The following is a 13,930-nucleotide window of genomic DNA, read 5'->3' on the forward strand; positions in this document are numbered from 1 at the left end:
TCAGTAAGGAAGGGTGGCAGAAAGCGTCGAGGTGAAACATCAAGAGATCTGCCCGATGACCTCTCAGAGCTGTACAAGACAGATCCAGAAGAGGATTACAATCAGCGCAAGACACGAATCCAATGGATTCGACGATATTGGGCAGAACAGTGGTTCAAGTACAGGTTTGTGACCAAGGAATATGCTGAGAAGAATGCCATCAAGCGACCATGGGGAGACATCCTATACAGAAATCTTCAACCCAGGTCCAGAGATGAAGCCATTGAACAAGGCTTCTATCCCTGCATGGTCCGTGGACCACAGCCTGCGGATGCTGACCCATCGTCATTGCTATGGTGTCGTGACGACAATCTGTTCAAGCGCAACTTCCAGTTTGCCCAGAATTCGGCGAAGCAGAACAAGAAGTCATTGGGACTAGACTTCAACCCTGGTCCCTCTGCTCCCCGTGCCGATGGCACCCGCGAAGCTGAACCCAATCTTGTTGGGCCCTTCTACAACCTGGAAGGTCTCATCACTCATATCATGGTTCAAGGGACAGCCGTGGATGAGCCTGCAGATGACGCTGAATCTGATGAAGCGCCTGCACCGCCGAAGCCAAAGAAACTGAAGCAGCCTAAAGCTTCAAAGCCTGCCTCAGCACCAAAAATCTCACGGGCGAAGCCACTGGCTACTGCACCTCCTGAAGACAGTGTGCAGTCTGAAGATTTGTCATGCATCTCCAAGCCCTCAAAAGTCAAGATGCCTCTGCAACACACCAGCCAAGAACTGACTGCTGCTGCTATTCTATGCAACGACGCCATTGATCTGTCCAGCGATGAAGATCTTGCAGATGACGCTCTTGAGCAACTGATCAAGAGCAAAGAAGAAGCAGAAATCTTCAATGATTTGCCTCTCTTTGACGTGGCAATCATCCACAACTTCATTGATGAGTGGTTTGACACGCCCAACCTCAGCTTTGAAGATCTGCAACTTCCAATTGGCCTCAGTGTCGCCTTCCATGGCGCCATTGCTCCAGAGCTTGCTCTAGCTCAGCGCATCGTTGAACTGAAGCAAAAGATCGACTTTGAGAAAGCTCAGTTCAAGAAGCACATGGCCAAGCTCAGCGTGCAAGAGGTCAAAATTTCAAGATCATGCTGCACGAGCTCAAAGAAGCCTTTCTCAAGAAGCGTGAAGAAGCTCAAGGTTCTCGTGAGCGCATGAAGAGCCTGGCTGACAAGTGTGTGCAAGCCTACAATGAGGCTGAGAAGCGCAAGGCCCTTGGTCGTCCTGGCATCGACCCCAGGATGGCTGCAAAGAAGAAGAAGAAGCCAGCTGTGGCCGAACCCGAAGCACCAAGGCAGGAAGCACATCCCATTGTCTTCCCAGCCAGCATGACTGGCTCGAAGCCAAAGGTCAGGTCAACCGCTTCAGAACTGAAGAAGACGAGGACTGCTGAGGCTGAAGCGAGAAAGAGGAAACATCCTGAAGCCTCTTCTGCTGCTCCCTCCAAGAAGAAGCGCAAGACCAAGAAGGATCGGGCTGCTCCCACAGAGCCCTTAGTTGTTGAACCTATCTCCATGGTTCGCCCTGCAGCTGAACATCAAGAGCGCCAACTGACTGTCCATGAGCCTGCTTCCACAGAGGCTCATGAAGCTGAAGACATTCCAGCAGCTGATCCCACCGCTGCTGAAGACATTGGTCACCATGACAATGTTGAAGATGATGTAGTTCTTCCTCAGATCGAGCACCAACAGGTATCATCGCCTGTGCTTACGCACAGCGAACTCATCAGCATTGGTCGTCCTCTGACGCCAATTGCTCAGGATGCATCATGGGCTGATCACCCACAACAACAAGTCACACCACCCCGGCAAGAAGAAGAAGATGACTTTGAGGCCCAGCCAACTCCGTCTCCAGAGGCGTCGCCAGCGTTACGCAGGCTTCGCAAAGGACCAAGGTCTCAAGTCCCTCTTTCGAGCGTTCCAGAAGGAGAAGTGCCCCACCAATCTGTTGCACGTCAAGTGTTTCCAGATGCCACTCCTACTGTGAATGTCTCTGAGTCTGAGGCTAAAGCTGCTGAAGACATTCCGGCTACATCAGCCGACGACACCCAAGAAGAAGAACGTGTCCCTACTCCCCCCATTACTGAAGAAGTTGTTCTCGAGGAGAACGTGTCTGTGCCCGACCCTCCAGCTCATCAAGTGGAGGTTGAGAATCTTGAGGCTGCCACCACCAACACAAATGAAGCCAATGACGTTGTCATGGCTGAAGCAAATGTGGAGCCTGCACCAACCAATGTGCCAGAAGTCAGTGAAGCCAATGATGCTACTGCTCCTTTCCTGCGCCTGCTGCTGGTCCTCAGTTTGACTATCACGTTGAGCACAGACCTCAGGTACAGAAGCCAATGCCAAGGTTGCCCAGGTTTCCAGGTCCTGCATCAGCACCCGGATCCTTTAATGTCAATGGCTTCAAAGCAGACAACACCTTCTTCAATAGCGCCAAGAACCCCTACTCAAGGGAAAGAATATCTTCTGATCGGTTCTGGAGCTATCCGCAGCGAAGTTATTACTCATGCATTCTGTACAATCAAGGTCGCATTTTCCCTCATATGCGTCTTGACACTGAAGCCATAACTGGTCTGCCCTTGCTTGGAAGAAGCTCTGGATTGCTTCAAAGAGTCTGGATTGTTGCCTTTCGTCACCGACCAAGAGCACTGGAACGAAGAGTTGCTGCTCCAATTCTATGCCACTCTTCACATTCGTGGCTACAACAGAGATCCGAAGACTTGGGTCCTTGAGTGGATGACCGGCAATGTTCATCACGAAGCCAAAGCCTTTGATATCATTGAGCTCACTGGTCTGCCCACTCCTGGAGATCTTTATGAACCTGGTTGTCAGCTTCACAGTGCAGCTATGGAGAGCATCTTTCAGAAGCCTGAACCGAACATGAGTCAGATGCTTAGCATGATGAAGCCTTTGCCTCCAGATGCTGCATATCCTAAGGAGTTCTTTGTTGAAGACCTTGAGTATCTGCCACGCACTATCTATCACATTATCAGGCGAACTCTCTGGCCCATCAAAGGACATTCTCCACATGCAAAGCTGGAAGGTGCAATGAAGACTTTGGTCTTTTATATTCTTCACGGCAAATGCTTCAATGCACAAGACTTCTTCATCCGCCAACTTGCTGCATCAGGATCTGATCTTTTTGGCTTGAAGTTTTACGCTCCATGGATAATGCGGCTGATCAAACTACACTCAGCTGTCTCATATCAGCCCTCTGCTCGCAATCATCGGATCTTTCTGCCTGACGTGGATATGTCCGTTGAAGCCATCTATCCAGAGCCTGCCAAGGAGCCTCTTAGTCTTCAGAATGCTGAGCATCAAAGTTTCTCTCAAAACATTGAAGGAGTTGAAGCAGTCACTCGTGTTTATCCTCTGGTTGGTACTACACGTGCACCTCATGTGCCCTCACTGAAGCCACTGAAAGCACTATTGCCCAACGGCCCAAGAAGCGATCTCGTGTTCTCAATGACCGAGAGCTTCTGGTTGCCCTTCATCAGAAACAGGATAGGCATCATGACTGGCTGAAGCGCCAAATGCAAAGCCTCTTGGTGGATGTCAACCGCATTCGCAATCTTGCCACCAAGAATGCCTTTGTTGCCCATGAAACCTGTCAGCGTACATGGAAAGGGCTGACGCTTATGTGTTCTGAGGATGATCTTCAAGAGGATGGCTTCTCTGAACGTTTCAAGTTTGACTCCACACCTCCAAGAAGGACTGTGCTGCGACGAACTCCGTCTCTTGAAGACTCTGAGTTCTCTTCCTCCGCAGCAACTGTGAATGCCAGAGTGATCGAGGACGAAGACGATGCCACTTCACCGCCCCCTACTTCTGCACGCATCGACACTGCCCCGAGTTCGTCTGCACCGCCGAACAACCACCGACGACCTTGCTGCTTCACCTACTCCTCATGGGAACGAGTAGATGCTCTATGTCTTCAAACCTTTTTGGTCCTTACTGACAAAAGGGGGAGAAGCATATGAGTTTGATAGTCTTCAAGCGGGTCCATATGGGCGGTTACTTTATGTTTTGCCTAGTGTTTACAACTCTCGTTTTGATACATTTGGTTCTTTGAGTTGTAACACTTAAACTCGATGGTCGTCTGCTACTTATTTGCTATTCTGTGATGCGATGATAAATTCCGCATGTGCGACGATAAATTCCGCACTTAGATCATTTTGCAGACGTCCATTTTTCATTATGCATGTCATTATCTTCACATACTTTTCATGCATGATGAATTGTCATCATAAGTTGAAGAGGATCTCCACAAGTACAACCTGCCATGTGCATTTGCATTCCAAAAGCAAATTACTTATATGCACATCTTCAGGGGGAGCCCTTGCAACTTATGAAGACAATTCCCTATCCTTTACAATTTCACATATTATATTCCCCGTTGAAAACTTCAACTAGTTTGTCATCAATCACCAAAAAGGGGGAGATTGTAAGTGCATCTAGTGCCACCCCTAGTTGGTTTTGGAGTATTGACGACAAACCTAGTTGAGGGACTAATGTGTTTGTGAGAATTGCAGGATAACACAGGTAGAAGTCCCTCATTGATTCGGTTTTCCTACCAGAGATGACCCCTAAAAATGTATGAAGACATTGAAGTCAAAGGTGGTATGTGAAGACATTCACATTGAAGACTATGACAAGAGAAGACATCGCATGAAGACTATGGAGCGCGAAGACTTAGCAGTTTCGTCGTTCTGTGTTTTTCTTTGTTGAGTCATAGGAACCACCGTACTGTGAAGTGGGGTCCAAGAGAACCAGTCAGAATGACTGAAGTGATGCTTAACCAAAATCCTATGTCTTCGAGTGAAGACTATGAGAGCGAATCTTGTCCAGAGTTGGACAAGTCAGCTTTGCTTGTAGCCCAAGTAAAGTTGCCGTGTGTGTTTGAAATCTGACCGTTGGAACACGTGTCAGTTCCTTAGTGACCCAGGGTCATTTCGGACAAATCAGGTCGGGTTGCCTAGTGGCTATAAATAGCCCACCCCCTACAACCATAAACGGTTGGCTGCTCAGAGTTAAAGTACGGCTTTTGTCGTTTGAGAGCAACCCACCTCGAAGCCTTTGAGAGAGAATTCCTTGCGAGGATAAAGCCCTAAACACCCAGAGCCAAAGAGTGTTAGGCATCACTTAAGTCTTCCTGTCTGTGTGATCTGAAGACTTATTACACTTGAGGACTGTGAATCCTCCAGCCGGTTAGGCGTCGCGTTCTGAGCATCCAAGAGTCATTGTGGATCGCCGGTGAACAAAGTCTGTGAAGGTTTGGAAGTCTACCTTGAAGACTTACCAGAGTGATTGGGCGAGGTCTGTGTGACCTTAGCTCAAGGGGAATACGGTGAGGACTAAGTGTCCTGAGCTGCGTGTTCAGGACTAAGTGTCCGGGACTGAGTGTCCTCAGGTTTAAATACCTATCCACCCTAACCAGACGTACAACTGTCACCGCAGTTGGAACTGGTCTACTAAACCTTTGTCTTCATCTCGCACATTGGTTCTATCCTTCCCATCTCTTTATTTATAGTTGGCTCTAGTGAAGTCAGTGCCTATTTGCATTATCTATTTGTCTTCACTGTGTACTTGATCCTTACTGCCTAGCTGCTATTAGTCATTGTGGTTTCACTTCATTGAATATGTGACTATGGTCTGCCTAGTGTAGTCTACCTTCCGCTGCATGGTAATAGGTTCGTTTCTATCATTTGTCTTCAAAACTTCCATGTATTGAAGACTTTCATAAAAATCGCCTATTCACCCCCCTCTAGTCGATATAACACACTTTCAAATCATACACACAATATGCTCGATATGTGTAAATACAACATGGCATCACAACATAACTCTACGACTCAAGTATTTATTCATTAGGCTCCGAGGAGCGAGATATTACAAACATGGGTCTCAGGACCCATCATTCAGAGCATACAAGCAACAAGCACATGCGGAAGCTTAACTTGCATGGGTACAGACAACTACAAATGAAGAAGGCTCAAAAGCCTGACTATCTACAAGACCCTCCCAAGGGTACAAGATCATAGCTGAGGTAACAAGCTAAACGTCGAAGTCCACACGGAACTATTAGCGAGACTGACGTCTCTCTGCAAAACATAGAATAAGCAAACGTGAGTACAAATGTACCCAGCAAGACTTACATCAGAACTATCTACATATGCATCAGTATCAATAGAGGGGTGGTGGAGTTTAATTGCAGCAAGCCAGCTTTGACTCAGTGGCTAACCTGAACTACGACTGCAAGTAACTCTTTGAGTTGGCGCACACGAGTCCACATATTCACCATATCAATACTCCACTATGGATCCGCTCACGTCTCCCTACGAGAACGCCATCCATAGCACTCACGCTTATCTTGCGCATTTTAGAGTATCCACTTTCACTTGTCTATGAACTGTACAAGGGCTCCAAGTTTTCATATCCGAGGAATCCGGCTATTTGAATAGATAATGATAACCCTGCATGGGTGTACTTCTTCACACACGCTCTCGCCACTTACCGCCATGTACATGTCATGTACCTCGGCAACCTTCAAGAGGAAGCCGGGCGAGGGAGTCGGCCACGACATGACTAACCAACAAGTCTCTAGTCCAGGTTTATCGCCTATTTGGGTTCCATCTGCAAGGAGATCCGGCTGGGGTGTCGCTCACAGCCCCAAACAATGTGTGCAGGGTTCCCAAGCCCACCATCCGGGTGCCACTATGCCTAGTCTGTCCCAAGCCCACCTGTACCGGGTGCCACTTGGTAGACTACTAACACTACCTACAAACACTAGAAACTAGTTGCAACTCCTGGACAGAGATCGAGTTGATTAATAAGTCGAGATGGGTCGAGTTACCGGAACCCAATGTGTGGTAGTAACTATTCATGGATCACAAACACATAACTCGGTTCATAAGGACGGCTACAATGAGACAACCCACCATGTACTCCTACATGGCCTCTCACCGCTACCTTTACCAAATCGTGTTCACACACTTAGCTCTCAACGGTAGGACATGTTCACCACATTCCAATTCATCCCCAATGAATCAGACCTGACTCAACTCTAAGTAGTAGTAGGCATGACAAACAAACATGAATGATTAGGCACATCAGGGCTCAAACAAGTCCTACTCATGCTAGTGGGTTTCATCTATTCACTGTGGCAATGACAGGTCATGCAGAGGAAAGGGGTTCAACTACCGCAACATGTAACAGTTGAAACGTTGTTGTCCTAATGCAGTAAAAGAGAGCAGGAGCGAGAGAGTGGGATTATATCGGAATGAACAAGGTTTTTTTTTGCTTGCGTGGCACTTCTGAAGATAATATAGTTCTTCATGGGTGTCATCGATCTCATCGTCGGAACGTCGTCTACTGAGAGGGGACAATCACCAGCAACTGAGAAAGAACACAATCAATGCAATGCCACAATATGATGCATGATCATGACATGGCAATATGCTGTGATTTGAGCTAATGCATCTAGCTATGATTTAAATGAAGTTGGTTTGAATACATGATTCAAATTCCAACTCCATATATGATTATTTAAATGCCCTTTATTTGTTTTGTCCAAAAAAGAGGACAAACATTGTTCAAACATGCATCAAAATGGTACAGATGGATTCCTTGAATTTTTCTGATAATTTTTCACATATAAATTATTTCATTTGGAGTTATAGATTAATTTCTATGATTTTTTGAAGTTTATACTATTTTCTGGAATTTTCTGAATTATTTTTAACCTAGAAAATGACTTATTGCATCAGCAATGCCTCAGGGTGATGTCAGCAGGGTCAACATTGCTGCCCGGGTCAAACCTGACCGGTAGGACCCGTAGGTCAGTGACACAGCGCTGGCTAGAGTCACAGACATGTGGGGTCGGGTCAACGGCCACATCAGCACAGTCAAAACTGATATGTGGGCCCACTAGAATTAGATTAAACTTAATCTTATTTAGTTAGCCGGTCAGTTAGGTGGTGGGGCCCGGATGTCTGTTTCACTGGAGGTTAATTAGAGGCGCGATTAGCCGCTAATGACGGCCACGTCGGCAGTCGCCGGAGCCTTGTCAGCGGCAACCAAAACGACGGTGGCTCTGCTCGGATTTGAGCTATGGGTGGTGGTTTGGCGAGCTAAGGGCACCGGGGAGTAGCTCTTGCTCGTCCGCATCCAAAGGACCGGATGGGAGGCTGCAAGGTGGCCGGGAGCAGCGCCGGCGGCGAGCAAGGCGGCAGCCAGAGTTCGGCGTCGGTGAGGACGACGCTGCGGTGCACATGAGAAGGAGCTGATGCGTGCGTTCGGCTCCTGAGAGCACGGTGAGAACAGCGACACACTCAAAAGCGGGCGGAGGCAGCTCTGGCCGCGACAGCGACATGGCACAGCGGCGGCGAGGTTCGGGCACGGCGGTGAAGCTAGCTGGGGCGCAAAAGCAGAGAGAGGAGAGAGGGGGGAAGACGCAGTAGCTCACAGGGAGGACGGGGAGAGGGTCAGCGTGCTCGAGGAAGGCTTGACGGCGTCGGAATCCCGACTGCGATCTCCCATGGCCGAGGAAGAAGATGAGGTCGAGGACGACGCGTCGGGGCTCTTCCAGTCGCCTGAGTCGACGGAGAGGGCTACGGCGATGATTCGGAGCTCCTGGACTGCTCAAGGGGAGGAGGGAGAGGCGGTGGCTGCGCGTACGGCGGTCGGCGTCGACGACCACGCTCGGTGGACGCGCGTGAGAGAGACAAGGGAGGGGAGAAAGAGCGAGGAGAGAGAGAGATCGATCCAGACGGCTCCAGGGCTTATCCCCTCACCGACGAGGCAGGCAAGGAGGCAGAAGGTGGCGCGAGGAGGGAGTGCGTGCGTTGGCCACGCGCTCAGTATCCTACTGGCGAGAGGAAGGCGATGACTAGCGTGTTGGCTGCCTGCTGGGCTGGGCCTCAGCTACAGTGCTGGGCCACGAGGTGGGTTGCACGGGTGATTTCACTGCCTCTCTTTGTTTTGCTATTTAATTTTCTGTTTTCTATTTTTTTTCTCTGTTTTGATTTAGTTTTAAAACTAAACCATTTTTGTTGCTTCTGTAAATTATTGTATGGACTAGAGGTATTACTCTAGAGCCCCACAATAATTTCCAAAATTATTGGACATGTATTTATTTTATAACAGAAATAAAGCCAATTCAAATACATTATGGTTTAATTCAAAATGCCCAATTTAATTACCCTTAATGCCCTAAAATATTGGTTTGGATTTTTACCTCTTGCCAATATTTTCAAGGATTAAAGTGTACATTTCCTTGGGCTCATTTGAAGAAATTTTTAACTTGCTCATTTTTTTAAAAGATTTCTGAGGCTTTGGGAATTCCCTCAATTCAATTTTCCTTTGAATTTAAACATGATGCAACAACCAAGGCTAGACCACAACAAGGCTGAAGCTAGGGCTGTGACAGCACCCTTGATGAGTGATCTATTCTTGTTGAATCTCGATCGTAGTGATACACATATTCATAATATTTATGCCAAAAGATGCAAAGTTGATAATGATAGTGCAACATACTTGTGGCACTACCGTTTAGGTCACATTGGTATAAAATACATGAAGAAACTCCATGCAGATGGACTTTTGGAATAACTTGATTATGAATCATTTGATACTTGTGAACCATGCCTCGTGGGCAAGATGACTAAAACTCTGTTCTTCGGAACAATGGAGCGAGCTAATGACTTATTGGAAATAATACATACAGATGTATGCAGTCCGATGAGTGTTAAGAACGCGGCGGGTATCGTTATTTTCCGACCTTCACAGATGATTTGAGTAGGTATGGATATATCTACTTGATGAAACACAAGTCTGAAACATTTGAAAAGTTCAAAGAATTTTAGAGTGAAGTGGAGAATCATCATAACAAGAAAATAAAGTTTCTACAATCTGATTGCGGAGGCGAATATTTGAGTTGCGAGTTTGGCCTTCATTTAAAACAATGTCGAATTGTTTCACAACTCATGCCATCTGGAACGACACCATAGCGTAATGGTGTGTACGAGCGTCGTAACCATTCTTTATTGGATATGGTGCGATTTATGATGTCTCTTACCAATTTACCACTATCATTTTGGGGTTATGCATTAGAGATAACCGCATTCATGTTAAATAGGGCACCTTCTAAATCCATTGAGAGGACACCGTATGAACTATGGGTTGGTAAGAAACCTATGCTGTCGTTTCTTAAAATTTGGGGTTGCGACACTTATGTCAAAAGGCTTCAGCCTGATAAGCTTGAACCCAAATTGGAGAAGTGCGTCTTCATAGTATACCCTAAGGAAACAATTGGGTACACCTTCTACCATGGATCCAAAGGCAAGATCTTTGTTGCCAAGAATGGATCCTTTCTAGAGAAGGAGTTTCTCTCGAAAGAAGTGAGGAATGTAGAAGTTGATGAGGTAATTGTACCTTCTCTTGAATTGGAAAGTAGCACATCAGAGAAATCCATTCCCGCAATGCCTACACCAACTAGAGAGGCAGCTAATGATGATGATCATGAAGCTTTAGATCAAGTTACTACGGGACCTCGTAGGTCGAACAGAGCATGTTCCGCACCAGAGTGGTACGGTAATCCTATCCTGGAAGTCATGTTATTAGACCATGGCGAACCTACGAACTATGAAGAAGCTATGATAAGCCCAAATTCTGATAAATGGCTTGAGTCCATGAAATCTGAGATAGGATCCATGTATGAGAACAAAGTATGGATTTTGGTGGACTTGCCCGGTTATCGGCAAGCCATTGAGAATAAATGGATTTTCAAGAAGAAGACGAACACTGATGGTAATGTCACCATCTACAAAGCTCGACTTGTCGCAAAAGGTTTTCGACAAGTTTAAGGGGTTGACTATGATGAGACCTTCTCACCCGTAGAGATGCTTAAGTTAGTCCGAATCATGTTAGCAATTGCCACATTTTATAATTATGAAATCTGGCAAATGGACATCAAAACTACATTCCTTAATGGATTTCTTAAAGAAGAGTTTTATATGATGCAACCAGAAGGTTTTGTCAATCCTAAAGGTGCTAACAAAGTGTGCAAGCTCCAGCGATTCATCTATGGACTGGTGCAAGCATCTTAGAGTTGGAATATGCGCTTTCATGCGGTGATCAAAGCATATGGTTTTATACAGACTTACGACGAAGCCTGTATTTACAAGAAAGTGAGTGAGAGCTCTATAGCATTTCTAATATTATATGTGGATGACATATTGTTGATTGGAAATGATGTAGAATTCCTGGATAGCATAAAAGGATACTTGAATAAGAATTTTTCAATGAAAGACCTCGGTGAAGCTGCTTATATATTGGGCATCAAGATCTATAGGGATAGATCGAGACGCTTAATAGGATGATACGTCCATTTTGCATCATGCTTTTATATTGATATTTATTTGCATTATGGGCTGTTATTACACATTCTGGTACAATACTTATTCCTTTTCTCTCTTATTTTACAAGATTTACATGAAGAGGGAGAATGTCAGCAGCTAGAATTCAGGACCGGAAAGGGGCAATTCTGAGAGACCTATTCTGCACAACTCCAAAAGCCCTGAAAATTTACGGAGAATTATTTTGGAATATATAAAAAGTATTCGGTGAATAAAATACCGAAGGGGACCCACCAGGAGGCCACAAGCCTGGGGGGTGCGCCCTACCCCCTTGGGCGCTCCCCTTGGGCTTGTGGCCCCCCTGGCAGGTCTCCGGTACCCATGTTCTGCTATATGAAAGGTTTTGACCTAGAAAAAATCATAAGGAAGTTTTCAGGATGAAGCGCCGCCATCTCGAGACGGAACCTGGGAAGAAGCAATCTAGGGCTCTAGTGGAGCTGTTCTGTCGGGGATACTTCCCTCCCGGAGGGGGAAATCGAAGCCATCGTCATCACCAACGATCCTCTCATCGAGAGGGGGTCAATCTCCATCAACATCTTCACCAGCACCATCTCCTCTCAAACCCTAGTTCATCTCTTGTATCCAATGTTTGTATCCAAACCTCAGATTGGTACCTGTGGGTTGCTAGTAGTGTTGATTACTCCTTGTAGTTGATGCTAGTTGGTTTACTTGGTGGAAGGTCATATGTTCACATCCTTAATGATATTCAATACCCCTCTGATTATGAACATGAATACACTTTGTGAGTACTTACATTTGTTCCCGAGGACATGGGAGATGTCTTGTTATAAGTAATCATGTGAATCTGGTGTTCATTTGATATTTTGATGAGATGTATGTTGTCTTTCCTCTAGTGGTGTTATGTGAACGTCGACTACATGACACTTCACCATGATTTGGGCCTAGGGGAAGGCATTGGGAAGTAATAAGTAGATGATGGGTGATAACCCACATGTATAGGGCATTATTTGTAGCCTTCTTCGATAAATAAGAGTGTCAAACCCAATGAGGAGGTAAAGGTAGAACAAATATTCCCTCAAGTTCTATCGACCACTGATACAACTATACACACACTTGACTTTTGCTTTACCTAAAACAACTATGAAACTATTTTGCAAGAATAAAACTACAAGTACTTTGCGAGAATAAAACTACGGATAAATTGCAAGGTAATAAAAGTGGATAGCTTTTGTCAACAAGAAATTCATTTGTCCCTAGGCAATCGATAACAAGTACCGCTAATCATTCTTGTAAGTTTACATGAGGAAGAGGCATGAGCTAACATACTTTCTCTACTTGGATCATATGCACTTATGATTGGACCCCTAGCAAGCATCCATAACTACTAAAGATCATTAAGGTTGTGAAACCCAACCATAGCATGAAGTATCAAGCCCTCTTTACTCCCATACACCATAACCCACTTATCCGCGTTTAGGCTGCTTTCACCCCCGCAACACCGACAATAAGCAAACCATGAACATATTGCAACACCATACATCGCGGGCCCCTCATGTTTGCGCGGGACGGAGGCACCGTAGGACAGCACCATAAATAAAATATACAATCATACCAACCAAGATCACGATTAACCCGCAGGACACAACAAATCTACTCAAACATCATAGGATAACCATAGATCATTGGGAAATAATATATGGAGTTGGGCACCATGTTTAAGTAGAGATTACAGCGAGGGGATGAGCTGTTACACCGCCGCATAGAGGGGGAGAAAGTTGGTGTAGACGGTAGCAAGATTGTTGATGTAGATCGCCATCACGATCCTAGCCCCGGTGGCACTCCGACGGCACCGGGAGAGAGGGGAGAGAGCCCCCTCCTTCTTATTCTTCCTTGACCTCCCCCCTAGATGGGAGGAGAGTTCCCCCTCTGGTCCATGGTCTCCATGTAGGCGGAGGGGCGGGAGCCCCTCCGAGATTGGATCTCTCTCGCTATTCTCTTCTATTTCGCGTTCCCCAGATCTGGCCGAAAACCGTTTCTTATATTCTGGGAGATCTGTAACTCCGATTGTGCTGAGATTTTAACTCGATTTGTTTCCGGATATAATCTTCCTTGCGCCCGAAGTAGAGCCCCGACTGATATTCGGGGAGGGCACAACCCACCACCACGTGCCAGGGGTCTGGGGTGCGCCCTGTTGTCTTGTGGGCTGTGTGGGCCTCCGTTTGCGGTGATTCCAAGTCCCAAAAATCACATATATTCCAAAATAATTCTCCGTAAAATTTTATTGCATTTGGATTTCGTTTGTCATGGATTTTATGCAATACAAAAAACATGCAACAAACAGGAACTGGCATTGGGCATTGGATCAATAGGTTAGTCCAATAAGCCAAAAATAGGTGAAAGTTGTATAATATTGGCATGAAACAATCAAAAATTATAGATACATCGTAGACGTATCAGCATCCCCAAGCCTAATTTCCACTCGTCCTTGAGTAGGTAAATGATAAAAAAGAT

The sequence above is a fragment of the Triticum aestivum genome, chromosome 4A (genome assembly GCF_018294505.1).
Source record: "Triticum aestivum cultivar Chinese Spring chromosome 4A, IWGSC CS RefSeq v2.1, whole genome shotgun sequence".
NCBI lineage: Eukaryota > Viridiplantae > Streptophyta > Magnoliopsida > Poales > Poaceae > Triticum > Triticum aestivum.